The sequence below is a fragment of the Quercus lobata genome, chromosome 4, assembly GCF_001633185.2.
Source record: "Quercus lobata isolate SW786 chromosome 4, ValleyOak3.0 Primary Assembly, whole genome shotgun sequence".
Classification (NCBI taxonomy): domain Eukaryota; kingdom Viridiplantae; phylum Streptophyta; class Magnoliopsida; order Fagales; family Fagaceae; genus Quercus; species Quercus lobata.
In genome coordinates this window covers 25,671,526-25,692,344 of record NC_044907.1, presented here as the reverse complement: position 1 = coordinate 25,692,344, position 20,819 = coordinate 25,671,526, and the positions used below count along the sequence as shown (strand labels likewise).

Here is a 20,819-nt window from a genome sequence, read left to right as displayed (position 1 = left end):
ACTTTGAATTATTTTGATATATACTGCTTGGCTGGTTCTACCGCCTTATTATTGTTCTTACATTCAAGTTATTCATTTTCAAGTTATTTACTTTCAACTTACGTACATTATTTCCATTTACAATATTACTGTGCTTCCACTCACACTCTTCAGCAGCGTGTCACCTTCTCCCTTTATGGTATCAGAGCCACTCTTTTCTGGCCGGTGGTAGTGTGGTTGTGTTCTTTGTCTCCTTGTCCGTGTCTACCCGAACGCTTGATATTCCGTTGTTGTGTTCCCTTCTTACCGTCGTTGGCGCCACCCTAGTCGTAAAGTGAATTCCTAGGACCTAGCTGTAAGGCCCGTTTGAGCCAAGAGAGGGCGTGTAGGGCATGAGAGGTATGAGGTTGGTTAGGGTATGTGTTACGAAATGCAACGGTTGTGAGAAAAACATGATAACTGAGTGTTGAACCTAGGTTAGTATGGATAAGTTGTGGAGATCCAACTCCTCTATCAGCTCCAGGACTAGTTGTCCTCCTAATATTGGTAATGAAGAAGATCAACTATTGAGATAATGAGGTGATCCTGATTTCGTAATGACTATTCCAAAGTGATAAAAACTGTTTATAAGATAGTTTTGTGAAAGTACTTTCATCTGCTACAAAGCAGAACTTGTTGAACAAATTTCTCTATTCAAAAGTTCATAAAAATGCTGTTGTTCACACAAAAATTAATACTTCCTTGCTGCTAAAAAATTCAGTTATTTGCATATTGGTATGGTTCAAGTTGCTATTAAACCACTTACCCGAAAGGGTATTAATGCTTCTGTTCTCATGTGTTTAAGAGATGCTAGATTTAAGGTTTTTAAAGATAGCATTCTTGGTATGATCACTGCTTCTATGTATGATGGTCCTGTTTATTTTAACTGTTATCCTGATCTTACTCTTGCTTTGGATGATCCTAATGTTGTTAAAGCTTTAACTTTGAATATTGCTTCATCTGGTTATCACATGGAAGAGGGTAGTAAGCCTTTTGCTCTGATTTATCGCATTTATTATAAATTAATGGGTACTCAAATGAATCCTTATGCTATAATGCCTAGAGAACCTTCAGGTAAAACCATGTTAATCCAATGTTCAACTCCTGATGCTAAAATCCAAGTTCCAAAAATGATTCAATGGCAAGATGTTAAACTTCCTAAGGATTGGTTGTTAGAACAAGAAACTCCTCCTACTAAACCCATTTTTGATGAGCTTGATCTCACCCATATTCAACAATATCTTGATGGTACTGTTAAAATAAGTTTTCAAAACAATCCACCTTTGAGGATCAACGAAGGAAGACATTCCTTTGCTGGATCTGAAAGTATTTCAAAAAGAGATCGCGAGATCAATGAATTTTTGCAAAAGAATTTGGAAACATCCTCTGATTTAAAGCTAAAAGGTATTTCAAGTGATAAATCCCAATTTAGCTCTGTTTACTACTCAACTAAACCTGGAACTTCCACTCCATTTGGTAAAACTGCTAATGAAGATGAGGAAGACACTGTTTCTGTTACTCCATCTGATTTTGATTCTCCTATTGAAACTCCTCCTGTTTACCAAAATCAATTAAGAGTTTTGACCTTTTTAAATGATGATTTTGAAATTGATTGGGATTCTTTGTACAATGAGTTTATGCTTGCATCAAACAAAACTAAGAGAAAATATTTCCAAGATAATTTTGCTCAGTCTGATAAAGACCGTGTTAAGAGAAAATGGTTGGAAATGATGAATCAATTGAAAAAACATATTTTGTTTTTTGATTTTCTTGAAAACCACTATGTTCCAAATAATGAGGTTTCAAAACAACATCTAAATGTGATAAAGAAATCAAATTTTGTTAAGATTGATAAAACTATTATTAGATCTAGTCATCCTCCTCTTGATTCCATTTTAATAACTACCAAGAAAGATGAAGTGACAAAAGAGGAAGTGAAGGCCTCTCCTTTCAAAATTGCTGATGATCAAACTCCTATTGTTAGCCTTATTGAACAAAACAATTTCACTAATCAATCTTTGCATATTATTGGTCAACAACTTGACCGTATTGAAGAAAAATTTGGTGAAAAATCTGTTCCTGTTTCTGAAAAATCTGTTCCTGTTAAAACTGAGAAACCTTTGATTGATTTACCCAGTCAAAGAGAAAAAGTTATGTTTAAAACTTCTCAGTCCAAGACTCTTGAAATTGTTGACAAAATGCTTTCTAATTTAAAGATTAAAACTGAGGGTACTAGCACTTCTACTTCTACAAGTACTCCAATTAATCGAACTATTTCCAAAAAAGAAATTGTTTTTGAAGAAAATACAGATTCTGATACTGTTTCTTCTGTTTCTTCTGCTCCTGCAAAAAGAATCTTTGATGATGATTTCCCAGAAATTAAAAGATTTGTTGGAAACTCCAAACCCATGTCTTTTACAAAAAATTGGTATCCAAAACCTACTCCTCCTGATATGCAGTTTGAAGAGAGATCTTTTCAAACACAATTTTCTGTCTCTGCTGATAAGCTCTATGAATGGAATATTGATGGTTTGTCTGAACAGGAAATCATTAATAAAATGAGTCACATGTCTATGGTTGGTATTGCTTATCAAAACAACCATGATCTTGATCAACCTGAAATTGTTAACTTGCTTCTTACTGGGTTTTCTGGTACTCTTCGTGGATGGTGGGATTCATACATCACTGAAGAATCCAAAGAGTCTATTAAACATGCTGTTAAAAAGAATGAGGAAGGTTTGCCTATTTTTGATGAAAGTATTGGTCGTGGTATTCCTGATGGTGTCAATACCTTGATCTATACTATTCTCAAACATTTTGTTGGTACTCCATCCAATATTTCGTCCCGAGTTTCTGATTATCTGAATAATCTGAGTTGTCCAACTATGTCTGATTACAGATGGTATCAAGATGTTTTTACTTCCAGGGTGATGCTCCGGAAAGATTGCCATAAGCCTTATTGGAAAGAAAAGTTTATTGACGGTCTGCCTCCTATCTTTGCTCATAAGGTAAAACAAGAACTAATGGGTAAAAATGATTCTATTGATTATGATAATTTAACTTATGGTGATATTTTCAGTACTATTAAAAAACTTGGTATTAATATGTGCAATGATGAAAAATTGTTAAAACACCAATTAAAGAATAAAAGAAAAGCTAAATATGAAATGGGAAATTTCTGTGAACAATATGGTTTGCCTCCTATTGCTCCTTCTAAACAAAAAGGTAAAAAACATGATAAAAGCTATAAAAAATACAAGAATAACTTTGTTAAACCCAATGATTTCTATGCTAAAAAGAAAAAGGTTTCTAAAAAACATGTTAAACAGAGACCAAATAAAGGTAAATGTTTTAATTGTGGTAAACCTGGACACTTTAGTAAAGACTGTAAAGAAAAGCCTGGTAAACTGAAAAACAAGTTCAACATGTTAAACATTGATGATAATGCGCAAGAAGATTTATTCAGAATCCTTGAATCAAACAACTCGTCTGATTCTTTGGAAGATGATTTCTCTTCTTCATCTGATTCTTGCTATCACTCTGCTGATGATTCTTCTGATTCTCCTAATATTAAAATTGGTTGTAGAGATTCTTGTTGCAATGTTATTAATGCTCTCACCAAAAGTGAAGAAGATGAAAAATTAATAATTCAACTAATAAACCAAATTCAAAACCCTGAACTCCAGAAAGAATATTTAGATAGGTTTAAGAAAAATTTGATAAGAAATGAAACTGGTAAGAAACCAAAATCTACTATCAGTTTTGAAGAAACTTTGGAAAGATTTAATAAAAAGAAATTTAAAGAATTAACTGTTAATGATCTCCATAATGAAATTCATATTGTTAAACAAGAGATAATTGAATTAAAATATGAATTTAAAAGCATGAAAAATGATAACAATAATCTCAAACAAGAATTGACAATGTTAAAACTTGATAAAGATCTTAAATCCAGTAAGGAACAAAATGAGCACAGTGATGGAGATGAATCCAGTCAACAAGTTCTTCTTTCTGATAAAGGTACTCCTGATACTTTTACTGATCCCCAACTTGCTTTTGTTAATAAATTATTTCCTCCAAAATGGTTTACAAAAGTTAAAATTGTTATTTCTCCTGATTATCATTTCACTGTTATTGCTATGATTGATTCTGGTGCAGATATGAACTGTATCCAAGAAGGATTAATCCCCTCAAAATATTTTGAGAAATCTACTGAAAGATTGGTTTCTGCTAATGGTTCTCAAATGAAAATTAAGTATGAATTGAATAATGCTCAGGTGTGCCATGATAATGTTTGTTTCAAGATTCCTTCTGTTCTTGTCAAAAATATGACTGATAAAGTGATTCTTGGTCTGCCATTTATTAACACTTTGTATCCCTTTCTTGTTGAACATGATGGAATTACTACTAATCCATTTGGACAGAAAGTAAAATTCAAATTTGCTTCAAAGTTTGAAATTGATATTGATAATCTGTCTTATAAGAAAGACTCTCCCATGAATGAACTTGTTCAAGAACTAATAATGAATTCTGATGATTTTAGAGGTAATTCTCATAACACCAAAATGCTAAAAACTATCCATTATCCTAATGATATTAATGCTTCTTTGCAGAAATCGGACGATGATGCGTGGATAAATACCACTAATAAGTGGGATAATAATAATATTCATATTTATACCACTAGTAAGTGGATTATTATGGAAAAGAAAAACAAGGGAAAAGCTCCTATACAGAACTATTCCCAAAACAAAGGCTTCCCAGCGGGACGTCCTTTTCAAATGCATGAAGGCGCATCTTCTGGTGTAAAACCCAGTGGATCAACATCCCTTCAAGGAGATGTCCCAGCAGAGGTGACATACTCTAATGGTGATATATTAACTGCTTTACAGGAAGTTTTGTCAAAAAATCTACAATTCCACAATGGAAACTATTCAGAATTACCAGATTCTATTAAATTCATTCTTGATAACCTTCAGTTTGCTTTTATCAAAAACCACAGTAATGTTTTCCAAAAAACCCTTAGAGCCCTCGAAATCCACCTTGTTAACCTTACTGCTCAAAATGAGATTTACATGAGCCATTATGGTAACCTTATTCCAAATAATGACCTTGCTTCAAATATTGACTTTGATCCAGATAATAACCCTGTTTCAAAAACTGGGGCTCTTGTGAGCCGTCTCAAAACCTACATTAGTCAACTCTTTGGCAAAGAGGAAATCCATTCGATGGATAAAACGATTATAATGGGCACTGATTATGCTAGATTGAGTCTTAAGACCCAATCCATGCTAAGAAATGCTGTTGCCAACTTGCCTTCAGATTTACAATCTCGTATTCTGGATAGCAAGGTTATGTCTAGATCTTTTGACCTATGGTCCAAATATTTCAGAAAACTTGTTACTGCTACTATTCCTGACCCTAATGAGATAGACGAAGGTGATAATGTCTTTATTCAACTTGAATGGGAAGATCACTTTGGGAGCAGTCTCAGAGTGTATGAAAAGAAAAATCCATTTCCCGGTCTCCTTATTAATTTCAGTGATGGTTCATATTTCACTGATGATGATTCAGATGATAATGATGATGATGATCCTAATTCTAGCTGGCTTTCCCAAATGTTTGAATATGGCTTTGTTAGATTTGTAAAGTTAACAAGTCATAAACAAGCCAGCCAACTTCCACAGATCATTCAGGATGCTATTAAAGGGTTTGAAAACTCTTCCACTAGACCTTTTGTTACCATTAGATGCTGGAGCACTCTACCAAAATGGGAGAGAAATAACTGGATGAATGTTAACCCTTCAAAGCATCTTATTCTCATCAATGGCTATACTCACCAAGGACCTTGGTTCGAAGGAAATTCTCAATTGTCCTTTGAAGATCCTTCTGGTCTTGCAAAATGGTGGAGGAATTATTTTAATAATCAAATTCGCGAAGTTGCTCATGATCTATGGAAAAATTATCATTTCATAGGAAGCACAGGTAGAATTGCTGTTTTTGGTCCCAAACCCTACGCTGATGCCTTTGTTCACCTACAAACAAAAGATCATCCTAATCTAAACAGTCTCCTTATCCCAGGAAAAACCCCAAAGTTTGAGCCAATTTTATATTGTGGATTCTGTAATAAGTATGCTATTTACCATGAGCATGTATGTGATTCTCCACAAGGTCCTTTTGATCCTTTTGATGGTTATCCCTCTGATGCTCCTTCTACTGATTGATGAGGTCACTACTATTTCAAGACTGGTGTTATTTTATTTGTCTGGCTTGCACAACAGCCAAGATAAAATATTGCTCTTCACAAATATGTTGCGGAAAATCCGGTACTGGTTCATAATACTCCGGATTTTGCGGAAGATTTTGATTCTCTTATTTGTCTAGCCTGCACAATGGCCAATGCTCCAATATTTACTACTGTTAGAAGCTGGTTTTCCACTATTATGATGCTTCCAAAGGATGTTCAAGTGAAGACAACAAAATGCATGACTATTGGCCTTTTTCTTATTGGCTTCTTTTGTCCCTAAAGGACACCAATGATGAAGTCTTGTTCCTACACTTATAGGGCACTACGGAGGATTCCCAAAATCCTACAAAATTCCTCACAAGATTGAGTCAAAAAAGAGGAGATATTCCAAATTTTACTATTCATCTGTCACTATTCACCTGTCACTATTCATCTGTCACTATTCACTGGTACTGTTCATCCGTTACTATTCATGACACTGTTCACTCCGAATTTTGCCTATTTAAGGGGGGTTGTCCCTTATGTTAGGGGGCTTTTCTCAAGTCAAGTTCTACTTCTGATTTCTCTTCCCTTAGAACTAGCCTTCTTAGAGAGAGAACCCACTTGCTTCCACTACTACTATTGTTCTACTACTACCTTGTTCACCTTTGTTCACTACAAGCCTTGTAATCCTACAAACCTTGTAACTAGGACTAGTTCAAGCTTTGTAACTGTTAATCTGTAACTGTTGAGGTCTTGTATTCACTACTACTACTGTAAGTGTTTATCCTACTTTCAATAAGAAGTATTTTCAGTTCTATGTTCATTACTTTACTTATTGCTACCACCACCTTGGACGGATTACCGCCATACCGGATGGTTCTAAATTGCTTTCATTTATTTTGAACTATTGTTCTTATTTACTTTGAATTATTTTGATATATACTGCTTGGCTGGTTCTACCGCCTTATTATTGTTCTTACATTCAAGTTATTTACTTTCAACTTACGTACATTATTTCCATTTACAATATTACTGTGCTTCCACTCACACTCTTCAGCAGCGTGTCACCTTCTCCCTTTATGGTATCAGAGCCACTCTTTTCTGGCCGGTGGTAGTGTGGTTGTGTTCTTTGTCTCCTTGTCCGTGTCTACCCGAACGCTTGATATTCCGTTGTTGTGTTCCCTTCTTACCGTCGTTGGCGCCACCCTAGTCGTAAAGTGAATTCCTAGGACCTAGCTGTAAGGCCCGTTTGAGCCAAGAGAGGGCGTGTAGGGCATGAGAGGTATGAGGTTGGTTAGGGTATGTGTTACGAAATGCAACGGTTGTGAGAAAAACATGATAACTGAGTGTTAAACCTAGGTTAGTATGGATAAGTTGTGGAGATCCAACTCCTCTATCAGCTCCAGGACTAGTTGTCCTCCTGATATTGTAAATGAAGAAGATCACACTATTGATGATAATGAGTTGATCCCTGATTTTCGTAAATGGACTATTCCTAAAGTTGATACTAAAACTATTTATAAAACTAGTTTTGTTGAAAGTACTTTTCATTCTGCTTATAAAGCTAGAACTGTTGAACAAATTTTCTCTATTTCGAGAATTCATGAAAAATGTTGTTTGTTCACTAAAAAGAATATTAATGACTTCCTTGCTGCTAAAAAATTCTATTATTTGCATATTGGTATGGTTCAAGTTGCTATTAAACCGCTTACCCGAAAGGGTATTAATGCTTCTGTTCTCATGTGTTTAAGAGATGCTAGATTTAAGATTTTTAAAGATAGCATTCTTGGTATGATCACTGCTTCTTTGTATGATGGTCCTGTTTATTTCAACTGTTATCCTGATCTTACTCTTGCTTTGGATGATCCTAATATTGTTAAAGCTTTAACTTTGAATATTGCTTCATCTGGTTATCACATGGAAGAGGGTAGTAAGCCTTTTGCTCTGATTTATCGCATTTATTATAAATTAATGGGTACTCAAATGAATCCTTATGCTATAATGCCTAGAGAACCTTCAGGTAAAACCATGTTAATCCAATGTTCAACTCCTGATGCTAAAATCCAAGTTCCAAAAATGATTCAATGGCAAGATGTTAAACTTCCTAAGGATTGGTTGTTAGAACAAGAAACTCCTCCTACTAAACCCATTTTTGATGAGCTTGATCTCACCCATATTCAACAATATCTTGATGGTACTGTTAAAATAAGTTTTCAAAACAATCCACCTTTGAGGATCAACGAAGGAAGACATTCCTTTGCTGGATCTGAAAGTATTTCAAAAAGAGATCGCGAGATCAATGAATTTTTGCAAAAGAATTTGGAAACATCCTCTGATTTAAAGCTAAAAGGTATTTCAAGTGATAAATCCCAATTTAGCTCTGTTTACTATTCAACTAAACCTGAAACTTCCACTCCATTTTGTAAAACTGCTAATGAAGATGAGGAAGATACTGTTTCTGTTACTCCATCTGATTTTGATTCTCCTATTGAAACTCCTCCTGCTTACCAAAATCAATTAAGAGTTTTGACTGTTTTAAATGATGATTTTGAAATCGATTGGGATGCTTTGTACAATGAGTTTATGCTTGCATCAAACAAAACCAAGAGAAAATATTTCCAAGATAATTTTGCTCAGTCTGATAAAGACCGTGTTAAAAGAAAATGGTTGGAAATGATGAATCAATTGAAAAAACATATTTTATTTTTTGATTTTCTTGAGAACCACTATGTTCCAAATAATGAGGTTTCAAAACAACATTTGAATGTGATAAAGAAATCTAATTTTGTTAAGACTGATAAAACTCTCATTGATAACCTTATTGAACAAAACAATTTTACTAATCAAACTTTGCATATTATTGGTCAACAGCTTGACCGTATTGAAGAAAAAATTGTTGAAACACCTGTTTATGAAAAACCTGTTTTTGAAAAATCTGTTTCTGTTAAGACTGAGAAACCTTTGATTGATTTACCCAGTCAAAGAGAAAAAGTTATGTTTAAAACTTCTCAGTCCAAGACTCTTGCAATTGTTGAAAAAATGCTTTCTGATTTAAAAGTTAAAACTGAAAGTACTTCTACAAGTACTCCAACTGCTCAGACTATTTCCAAAAAAGAAATTGTTTCTGAAGAAAATACAGAATCTGATACTGTTTCTTCTGTTTCTTTTCCTGCTGATGAACTTTATGAATGGAATATTGATGGTTTGTCTGAACTGGAAATCGTTGCTAAAATGATTCACATGTCTATGGTTAGTATTGCTTATCAAAATAACCATAATTTTGACGAACCTGATATTGTTAACTTACTTGTTACTGGTTTTTCTGGTGCTCTTCGTGGATGGTGGGATTCATATATCACTGAAGAATCCAGAGAGTCTATTAAACATGCTGTTAAAAAGAATGATGAATGTTTGCCTATTTTTGATGAAAGTATTGTTTGTAATGCTGTCCATACCTTGATCTATACTATTCTCAAACACTTTGTTGGAACTCCATCCAATATTTCATCTCATGATTATTTAAATGATTTGCGTTGTCCAACTATGTCTGAATACAGATGGTATCAAGATGTTTTTATTTCCAGAGTGATGCTCCGAAAAGATTGTCTTAAGTTTTATTGGAAAGAAAAGTTTATTGACGGTCTGCCTCCTATCTTTGCTCATAAGGTAAAACAAGGATTAGTGGGTAAAAATGATTCTATTGATTATGATAATTTAACCTATGAAGATATTTTCAATACTATTAAAAAACTTAGTACCAATAGGTGTAATAATAAAAAATTGATAAAACACCAATTAAAATACAGATATGACTTTGTTAAGCCTAATTATTTCTATGCTAAGAAGAGACGTATTAACTGTGGAAAATTTGGATATTTTAATAAAAATCGTAAAAGAAAACCTAGTGATTTAAAAGACAAATTCAACATACTAAATATTGATAGCTTTTCTGATATTAGAATTGGTAGTAGAAGTTCTTGCTGCAATGTTCTTAAAACCAATGTTCTCACCAAGGGTAAAGAGGATAAAACTTTGGAAAAATTTAATAAAAAGAAATCTAAAGAACTAACTGTTAATGATTTACAACATGAAATTAATATTGTTAAACAAGAGATAAGTGAATTAAAACATGATTTTAAAGATAATCTTAAACAAGGACTTGAGCATAAAGATGGAGATGAATCCTGTCAACAAGCTCTTCTTTCTAGTAAAGGTATTCCTGATGATGTCACTATTTCTCAACTTGCTCTTGTTAATAAAATAATTCTTCCAAAATGGTTTACAAAAGTTAAAATTGTTGTTTCTCCTGATTATCATTTCACTGTTATTGCTATGATAGATTCAGGGGCGGATATGAACTGTATCCAAGAAGGACTGATTCCTTCAAAATACTTTGAAAAATCTACTGAAAGATTGGTTTCTGCTAATGGTTCTCAGATGAAAATAAAGTATGAATTGAATAATGCTCATGTATGCCATGCTAATGTTTGTTTCAAGATTCCTTCTGTTCTTGTTAAAAATATGACTGATAAAGTGATTCTTGGTTTGCCTTTTATAAATGCTTTATATCCTTTTCTTGTTGAACATGATGGAATTACTACTGATCCTTTTGGACAAAAAGTAAAGTTCAAATTTGCTTCGAAATTTAACATTGATACTAATACTGCTTCAAACATGATTCATGCTAAAATTAAACATCTTCAATTTCTTCAGCAAGAAGTTAGATACAAGAAAATTGCCGAACAAATTTCTGATAAATTGTTACAATCCAAAATTGATAATTTTCAAAAAATGTTGATTGATGATGTTTGCTCTGATGTTCCTAATGCTTTCTGGCATAGGAAGAAACATATTGTTGATTTGCCATATGTCAAAGATTTTGATGAGAAAAATATTCCCACTAAAGCTCGTCCTATCCAAATGAATGTTGAAACTGTTGAATTTTGCAAAAAAGAAATCCAGGATTTGTTGCAGAAAAAGTTGATTAGGAATAGCAAGTCTCCCTGGTCTTGTTCAGCCTTTTATGTCCAAAAGAATGCTGAGATTGAGAGAGGAACCCCAAGATTAGTCATTAACTACAAACCCTTGAATAAAGTTTTAGAATGGATTCGGTATCCCATTCCCAACAAGAATGACCTTGTCCATAGGCTGAATGAAGCTGTTGTATTCTCCAAGTTTGATATGAAATCTGGGTTTTGGCAAATTCAGATTAATGAGAATGATAGGTACAAGACTGCTTTCACCACTCCTTTTGGACATTATGAGTGGAATGTTATGCCATTTGGTCTTAAAAATGCCCCAAGTGAGTTTCAAAATATCATGAATGATATCTTTAACTCCTTCAGTCATTTCACCATTGTTTATATCGATGATGTTCTTGTTTACTCTAGCTCCATTGACGAACACTGGAAACATTTGAATTCGTTTCTAGACACTATTAAAAGAAACGGTCTTGTTGTTTCAGCCAAGAAGGTTAAACTATTCCAAACCAAAGTTCGTTTTCTTGGCTATGATATCTCTGAAGGACAAATTCGTCCTATAGATAGAGCCATCCAATTTGCTGATAAATTTCCTGATGTTATCATTGACAAAACACAGCTCCAAAGATTTCTTGGGTCATTAAACTATGTTGCGGATTTTTACAAGGATATGAGGAAACAATGCAAACCTTTGTTTGATCGGTTAAAAAGTAATCCTCCTCCTTGGTCTGATGTTCATACTTCTCTTGTTAAACAAATCAAATCTCATGTTAAGACATTGCCTTGTCTTGGTATTCCTACTGTTGGTGCCTTCAAAATTGTTGAAACCGATGCCTCTGACGTTGGTTATGGTGGTATTCTAAAACAAAGAGTTTCTCCTGAGTCACCTGAACAAATTGTTCGTTTTTATTCTGGTATTTGGAATAATGCACAGTTAAATTATAGTACTATTAAAAAGGAAATTTTATCTATAGTACTATGTATTTCAAAATTTCAAAGTGATTTGTTAAACCAAAGGTTTCTGTTACGTATTGATTGCAAAAGTGCTAAATATGTTATTGAAAAAGATGTTGAAAATATTGCTTCAAAACATATTTTTGCCAGATGGCAAGCTATTTTGAGTGTTTTTGATTTTGATATTGAATATATTAAAGGATCTCAAAATGCTATCCCTGATTTCCTTACCCGTGAATTTCTGCAGTGTCCCAATGGCAAGTAGAAGGTCGAATGACAAGACACTTACCACTACTAATCCAATTGTTAAAAAAGAACCTGTTTCCTCCTTGGATATTGTTAACCGTTTTACTCCCCTAGGTACCATTCCCAAACCTAATTATTCTTCTGTTTTAGCTTCACAATATGATCCTTATGCTCTAACCACTGTTCACCAACCTGTTAAAACTATTTACCCTAATGCTTCCAATACTTCCCAGTACATTAGAAAACAATATATCCAAAACCTGTTCTCCGTAGAGCCAAATAGGGCCTCCATCACTAACCCTTTTAGGCTTGCTACCAGTTATTTTCCTCCAAATTTTCACTGGATTCCGGAACACAGCCAAAAGACTGTCCAATATTATTCTGAATTGCTTCGACATGAGAATTCAATTGTTATCAAAGCCATAACTGATAAGGCTAATAATAATCGGATTATTTATCACAGTGCTTATATTAAAAATATTATTTCAGAAGAAATGTGGGGCTCCAACCCTGCCGCCACAAGAAGATTGCCAAATTTCTCCGTTCCCTATTCATATCATGATTATGTTACTGCCTGGTTCAGATTCATGCTCCACCAAAATGAAAATATGTCTCATTCATGGTTTATTAATTTTGATAAAGAATTTGATTCTGAACTCCCTCTCTGGTTCATCCGTTGGTGGACCCAATTTGGTACAATTATTGAACTATTCCCTGTGCCATTGAAGGATTCTTTCCAAAATTTTACATTAAGGTTCAGGACTGATGATCATGGAGCTAAGTTCACTCCCCTGCTTCATTTCACTAAAAAATACAAGGTTCCTTGGATTCTAAAATGGCAGTATGTTAAAGATGGTGATGTTCTCACTCGCTGTTGTTATGTTAAATGGTGGGATAAGTTTGCCCACACCCAATCCATCATTTCCAATGTTGCCAGAGATTTCCCTTCCCCAAGTGTTTCCCCATTACGAATCACTACTCCTATGCAAAAAGCTGTAGTTGACGCACATGCTTCCTCATCCGCTAAAAGTGTTAAGCCACCTGCAAAGACTAAGAAGAAGAGTTCTCCTTTGGATGCAATCCGCAAAGACCCTGATGCTTTATATGCCCTGCTCACTAAAATGGTTAAAGAAGGCGAAGCTGCTGATTCAGATGATGAGCGATCCTCTCAAGCTTCTGTTTCAAAAGACCCTTACTACCCTTACAATCAGGAGTGGTTTGGTCATGATGACGAAGACGCTGAAGACTTAGCAAAAGATTGATTGACAGCTTGATTCCCCTATTTGTCTGGCCTGCATAATGGCCAAAAATGTTGCAATGATTACTTTCTGGTCAAATTCTACTATTGATTTCCACCACTGATGATAATGTTCTGAAAAGATGATTCTCCATGTTTCCCGTGACTTTCTGTCACACCAAGATCGCTTTCAGCAAAATCATTACTGTTAACTTTTACTTTTCACTGTTAACTTTCACTATTCACAAGTACTGTTTACTCAAAAATATTGCCTATTAAAGGGGGGATGTCCCTGAAGGGCTTTTCTCAAGTCAAGTTCTACTTCTGATTTCTCTTCCCTTAGAACTAGCCTTCTTAGAGAGAGAACCCACTTGCTTCCACTACTACTATTGTTCTACTACTACCTTGTTCACCTTTGTTCACTACAAGCCTTGTAATCCTACAAACCTTGTAACTAGGACTAGTTCAAGCTTTGTAACTGTTAATCTGTAACTGTTGAGGTCTTGTATTCACTACTACTACTGTAAGTGTTTATCCTACTTTCAATAAGAAGTATTTTCAGTTCTATGTTCATTACTTTACTTATTGCTACCACCACCTTGGACGGATTACCGCCATACCGGATGGTTCTAAATTGCTTTCATTTATTTTGAACTATTGTTCTTATTTACTTTGAATTATTTTGATATATACTGCTTGGCTGGTTCTACCGCCTTATTATTGTTCTTACATTCAAGTTATTTACTTTCAACTTACGTACATTATTTCCATTTACAATATTACTGTGCTTCCACTCACACTCTTCAGCAGCGTGTCACCTTCTCCCTTTATGGTATCAGAGCCACTCTTTTCTGGCCGGTGGTAGTGTGGTTGTGTTCTTTGTCTCCTTGTCCGTGTCTACCCGAACGCTTGATATTCCGTTGTTGTGTTCCCTTCTTACCGTCGTTGGCGCCACCCTAGTCGTAAAGTGAATTCCTAGGACCTAGCTGTAAGGCCCGTTTGAGCCAAGAGAGGGCGTGTAGGGCATGAGAGGTATGAGGTTGGTTAGGGTATGTGTTACGAAATGCAACGGTTGTGAGAAAAACATGATAACTGAGTGTTGAACCTAGGTTAGTATGGATAAGTTGTGGAGATCCAACTCCTCTATCAGCTCCAGGACTAGTTGTCCTCCTAATATTGTAAATGAAGAAGATCACACTATTGATGATAATGAGGTGATCCCTGATTTTCGTAAATGGACTATTCCTAAAGTTGATACTAAAACTGTTTATAAGACTAGTTTTGTTGAAAGTACTTTTCATTCTGCTTACAAAGCTAGAACTGTTGAACAAATTTTCTCTATTTCAAAAGTTCATGAAAAATGCTGTTTGTTCACTAAAAAGAATATTAATGACTTCCTTGCTGCTAAAAAATTCAGTTATTTGCATATTGGTATGGTTCAAGTTGCTATTAAACCACTTACCCGAAAGGGTATTAATGCTTCTGTTCTCATGTGTTTAAGAGATGCTAGATTTAAGGTTTTTAAAGATAGCATTCTTGGTATGATCACTGCTTCTATGTATGATGGTCCTGTTTATTTTAACTGTTATCCTGATCTTACTCTTGCTTTGGATGATCCTAATGTTGTTAAAGCTTTAACTTTGAATATTGCTTCATCTGGTTATCACATGGAAGAGGGTAGTAAGCCTTGAAATGTGAACTCCGAAAATACTATTCCAATTATTAAAAGTATAAATAATAGTATTGTTGATAATAAAATTTCCAAAATTGATGTGACTTCACATTAATTTCTAAGTCTTCAACCATAGGAATTTCTAATTCCCCAGCCAAACTTCCTTTACCAATACTACATAGGGATTTGTTAATTGTTATGCAGAATTGTAAGGTTGGGGTTTTTTTTTTTTTGTTAAATAATTATACTTACTGATCCATCAAAAATTGAAAATCAAATGACCATATGTATTTGACATTTTTGTCATCTGCGGTTTGAGATGGAGACCCAAAGTAAACAGTTTGGAATTTTAAGATTTTTATGTCGTTGCATGATTGCATCTAGTTCTACCTAAACAAATGGATTTGTAAAAATAAAATAAAATAAAAGAAGGTTGATTGGTATTAGTATTACTAAGCCACACAAGCAAGCATAAAATATATATATATATATATATATATATTTATATATTCATCAAAATAAAACAGATAATTAGGAGTTGATTAGTCATGGCATTCAATTTGCAATTATTGTGAGTTTTCATAACAAAAAAGTCAATGATTACGAGACTTATATTAATGGTAAGGGACCACTGGCTCCCTCACGTGATTGAGTTATATATAGGTTGACCTTAAACTCAACCTAAACAATAATCTTTAATCATGTCAATGTTTTAGGATTTTTTCAATTCATGATTAATGACACATACCAATTAAGATCCTAATCACTGGGTACCACACCGAGTGGTACTTATAGATGCATACTTTAATATCAAAGTGCATGTAATAATGTATTATATATCGATAGTCCTACAGTTTAAGCTGCGGCAGATTAGGCTTGGGGCCACAGCTAATCTAAACTTATTAGGCCAAGTGTTATATAGAGAGGTGCCATCTAATTAATTATTTATTAGATCTGTTATTTTTATTTATTTATTTTTAACAAAGTTAATGGGTGGTCTTAGAGTATTTATTAACTTTTATAGGACTATAAAAAAAAAATCAATTATTTTTTTTTCTTTTTTCCATAAAAAATTTCTAAAAATATTCTATAAACCAATACTTTTAAGGCATTTGTTAATTTTTCTCTTATTTATTAAACAAAAGTTTAAGTACAATTTTTTAAATCTGCTAGATAGCAGTTTAATTTTTAAATTTAACGAAAATCCTAATATAGAATGCTTATTACTAATAAATCATGGGAAAACATTGCTTAGTTATGAAATTTGGGAGAAATTGTAACTACACCATAGTTAAGTCGAAAATATAATTTGCATGCAAAAAAAAGAAGAAAAAAAAAAAAGAAACATAAAATCATTCAGTCATACTCATATGAACATATGATGTCCGAATATAAATCTATTGTGGTATTCAATACTAAAAAACACCGACGTTATTAGCCCAAGTTTATGTCATGGCCCCACTACAAATTAAAAGACCCTACCTCTCATTATAAGAAGGTCCAAGTTTTTATAATAAAAATTGTTTTAAAACCTAGACCAGTAAAATACTAGCCCAATAAAAATATAACCAAATGAAACTTCAAATCATTTTGAAAATGTTGTAAGTGTGTTAAATCATCATAATGATTTATTTTATTATGAAAAATGTTAAAGAGCACAGTTAAGGATGAGTTAGTGTAGAGTACAACTAACAAAAAATTGAAATGAATTGATGAGAGAGGTTGAAGATACGGTTAAAGTGATAAGTAAAACTCAAAAAGTTAGTTCTTCAATCCATCTCTACATCCTATAAAGTTGGTAAAAAATATGACATAAAACAAAAAATTTAACATAAAACAATATTTTAACGGACACACAACCCATTTACTATAAAAGCTTGAGACTATCATTTTTGAAAACTAATATCTTGTTAACATTAGTGACCCTAATCTCTCATATAACAACACACCAAAATACTTTCTCTATCTCTCTGAAAATATAAAATTGAATTGGGTTGCAATTGCAATGATCATAACTGACAATCCTCTTTTTAAATAATATGTTTTATTTTTATCAGTTTAAATAATATGTTTACAGTTACCTTTTATAATAATTTACTATTTTCTTGGTAAATGTGAGTCCAATGAATAAGACAGATCAGATTAAATATTTTCACTTACCAACAAAGTGAGTAACTAGCCCAATAATGCAAACAAATATTTTATTTACTAACTTATGCTTTTACAATATACATTAGTAAACCATTTTTAAAAACTTTTTATAACAAAATAAAAAAATAATTAACTATTTTGACAACTTTTTTAATTTTTCATAAATATCCTTTAAAATATATGATTAATGTATATCTTAACCGGATCCATATTTTATACACAGAGAACTTACAAGTTATAGGCTCTGTGGCAATTGAAGAATGGTGATGGGAATGGTAGCGAGAGTAAAGATAATGGTGGTGCAGTGCTCTGTGGAGCCAATAATAGAGAAACTCTACAGGACCAGAATGTAGAAGAATCGTCATAATTACTCCATCTGTCCTCCACAATGGTAGGTTCTCTGCCTGAGTCAATGTCTTACTTACTAGGTAGAACAAGGCTCCACTTAACAATATTTGGTCATCCCTAACCAAATAGCCAAATATATTTGTAAGGAAAAAATAAATAAATAAAACACACCAAATTTATAATTAAGATAATTATAATTTCTACGTATACAAGTGTGTTTGTGTATATGCATGTATGTGTGTATGTATATGTCTGTATTAATTTATAATTACTGACCAATTGCTTTCTCTGTCAACTTGCTCAAACTCGATACTCTTGTCAACGATCGAGTTCTTGCCTTTGGCAGTCCAGTAACGAGAGAGACTAATCCATATTTGGTTGTGAAGCATCCTCCATAGTAGAAATGGAAATATGAGGAAGAGTGAAAGGGACCTTTCACTCTTATCCTTAACTATGAATGAGTAGGTGCTATGAATGGCCCAAGGAGCTAGGATCACGTACTTTAAAAAAAAAAAAAAAAGCACGTTAAACAACAAAGATTTGGCTAAAGCGGAAATTAACCAAAAGTTTGGATTAACAACAACAACAACAATAATAATAATACAAGGCAAAAATGTTTATATGCCTACTTTCTTTTTTTTGATAAACTTATATGCCCACTTAGAAAGACTATTTAAAAAGACCTATTTATATCATATCAATATATCATGTAATTCATGAGGCTGTCCTAATCAATTAAATACATATTTTTTAATGTTATACTTATTGAACATGTTTGGTTCTAAAAGTTTATAACAATTGGCAAATCGTGAACATAAACTTGTCTAGATATAGATCTTAAAGTCTATAAGATATATTAGACAATACTCAAGGTGCTACAAGTTAGAATATAGGAAAAAGGAAACTGCAGGTTCAGGATTTCGAAACATGCTAGGTTCAACCGATCAAGACACGGGTTCTGCAGAATTTAATTTCGGCCCAACAGTTGATTAAGCCCATTAAGTGATTTGGGTTGCAAATCTATTTCACATAGTATTTAAAGGAAATCATAAGGAACATTTTTTTAAGAATTTGAAGGTGCCATTGCAAGATCTAAAATGTACCGTGTCTTCTCCTTTCAAAATCACTATCGGAAATTATTCTCATACCATTAGAACCGGTAGATCTAAAGTTGTTGCTACAAGATCAACAATTATTGATGATCTGAAACTTTTGAGTGAGATCTCAAAGTCACAAACGAGGAGTTTGTGTTTAGCAAATTCAAGATAGAAGAATCCGTAGAGTCGAAGTTGCACATGGTCGTATCAGTAAGTTCTACACGAGGTAGCTCTAGATTTAGGATTTAAATCTATTGTAATCTTCCATTCTATCATAGTGGATTTCTTTACCTTAAGTATAGTTAGGTTAAACCCTTCTTAAGTTTTTACTTTAAAACGATTGGTTTCAATGGTTTCACAGGGTCATCATATTACTATTTTCTTTACCTTTCCACACCAAGTGATATGTTTGCATGTGTTTAACCTAGATATCATAATTAATCAAAATAAATATATGACTAATTCATTAAATTAAGTTAATATGCTTTTTAAAGGGTCTAAACAAACAAACAAACGAACAGAATACAACCCCCAACACACACATAAAATGTAAGACAAACATTTTTAAACTTAAAAGCTTTAGTACAATATGACAAGAATTCAGATTGCATTAAATCCGTCTTGTCTAGTGTCATCGCTTTTAATGGGTATCATTGAATCCTCTGATACACTATTTACTTTTGTGTCATTATTTTAATGGCCCAGTTTATTAGAGCACCAAACCTAAGTCAAACTCAAGCCAAGTCCCAAAAACATCACCAAAAAGTATGGAAAGACGATTACAGAAAATTATTAGAAGTAAAACTCTATAATCACACAAAATACCATAATTTTTGTTATAACTATATATGTGACAAATTATGAGTAGTAAAATAAAGTTGTGAATATATATAAAAGTGACATATATGTAACTAATCACAGTGTGTTAGCGTAGGACAGTTCTGGCAAAAATTGTGGAGATTACAAAAGTTACAAAGACTGAACTTACAAAAGTTACAACCATCCTTAAGAAACCATTTTCTAACTTTTGCTCTTAAGAAGCTGTATTGAGAAACTGCCTAGATCATTATAAAAAAGAGAAAATTTAACCCAAATTAAAAATAGGGAAGAGTGCGGGTGTGTGTGCCTATATATATATATATATATATATATATTTATATATATAATATTGTCTTCCTAGCTTTCATAGGTTGGTAGCAGATAGTTCTATACCAGAGAATATTTGCTCATCCACCGTGCATGGATGAAATAGTAAGGTGTTTAACCCTGCGGCACAGTTATTTCAAACACTTACCAACCTCACCATTATACGGCCCATTCTTCATATGCCACATTTTAGTGCATGTTTTCAAACAATATCCAAAAAATTAAAAAATAAACTGTACAAACAAGCATTTACAACCTAAACTCAAGTCACAGATTGTGTGTGTGTGTGTGAGAGAGAGAGAGAGAGAGAGAGAGAGAGAGCATTGGCTTATATAAGAACACCACCTTGAATCTTCCAAGAGGCGTCCATGGCCAGTCTGTGAGAATTCCTGGTTTAGTAGCCATATAGAAAACTATCAAATACAAATACAAATATAGAACTTTCTCTTGCTGATGCATATATGTGCAATTAACCTTATGCCATGTCTGTTATATAATATATACACTACTTTCATCATGATCCACTTTGGCTCACAGTTACTTGTCCAAGTCAGTACGGATCTGATGCATGCCACGTAGCCAACCGGACTTCTATACAAATTAAAGTATGTGGTGACATGTACATGTGGATACTTATTATTCACCTCGATCTTTGATCTTTTGATATTGATCAGCAACCACCTTCTCACCGCCTTTTTATGAACCTCATTTACTCCTTACTTAAACGTGGCATCATGAAGTG

The 20,819-nt window shown here is 33.4% G+C and overlaps 1 pseudogene; it reads right to left on the bottom strand.

The window, feature by feature from the left end:
* The window catches only part of LOC115987269, a 39,224-nt pseudogene extending 18,695 nt beyond the window's left edge, over nucleotides 1–20,529 (bottom strand).
* Nucleotides 20,530–20,819: the final 290 nt, after the last annotated feature.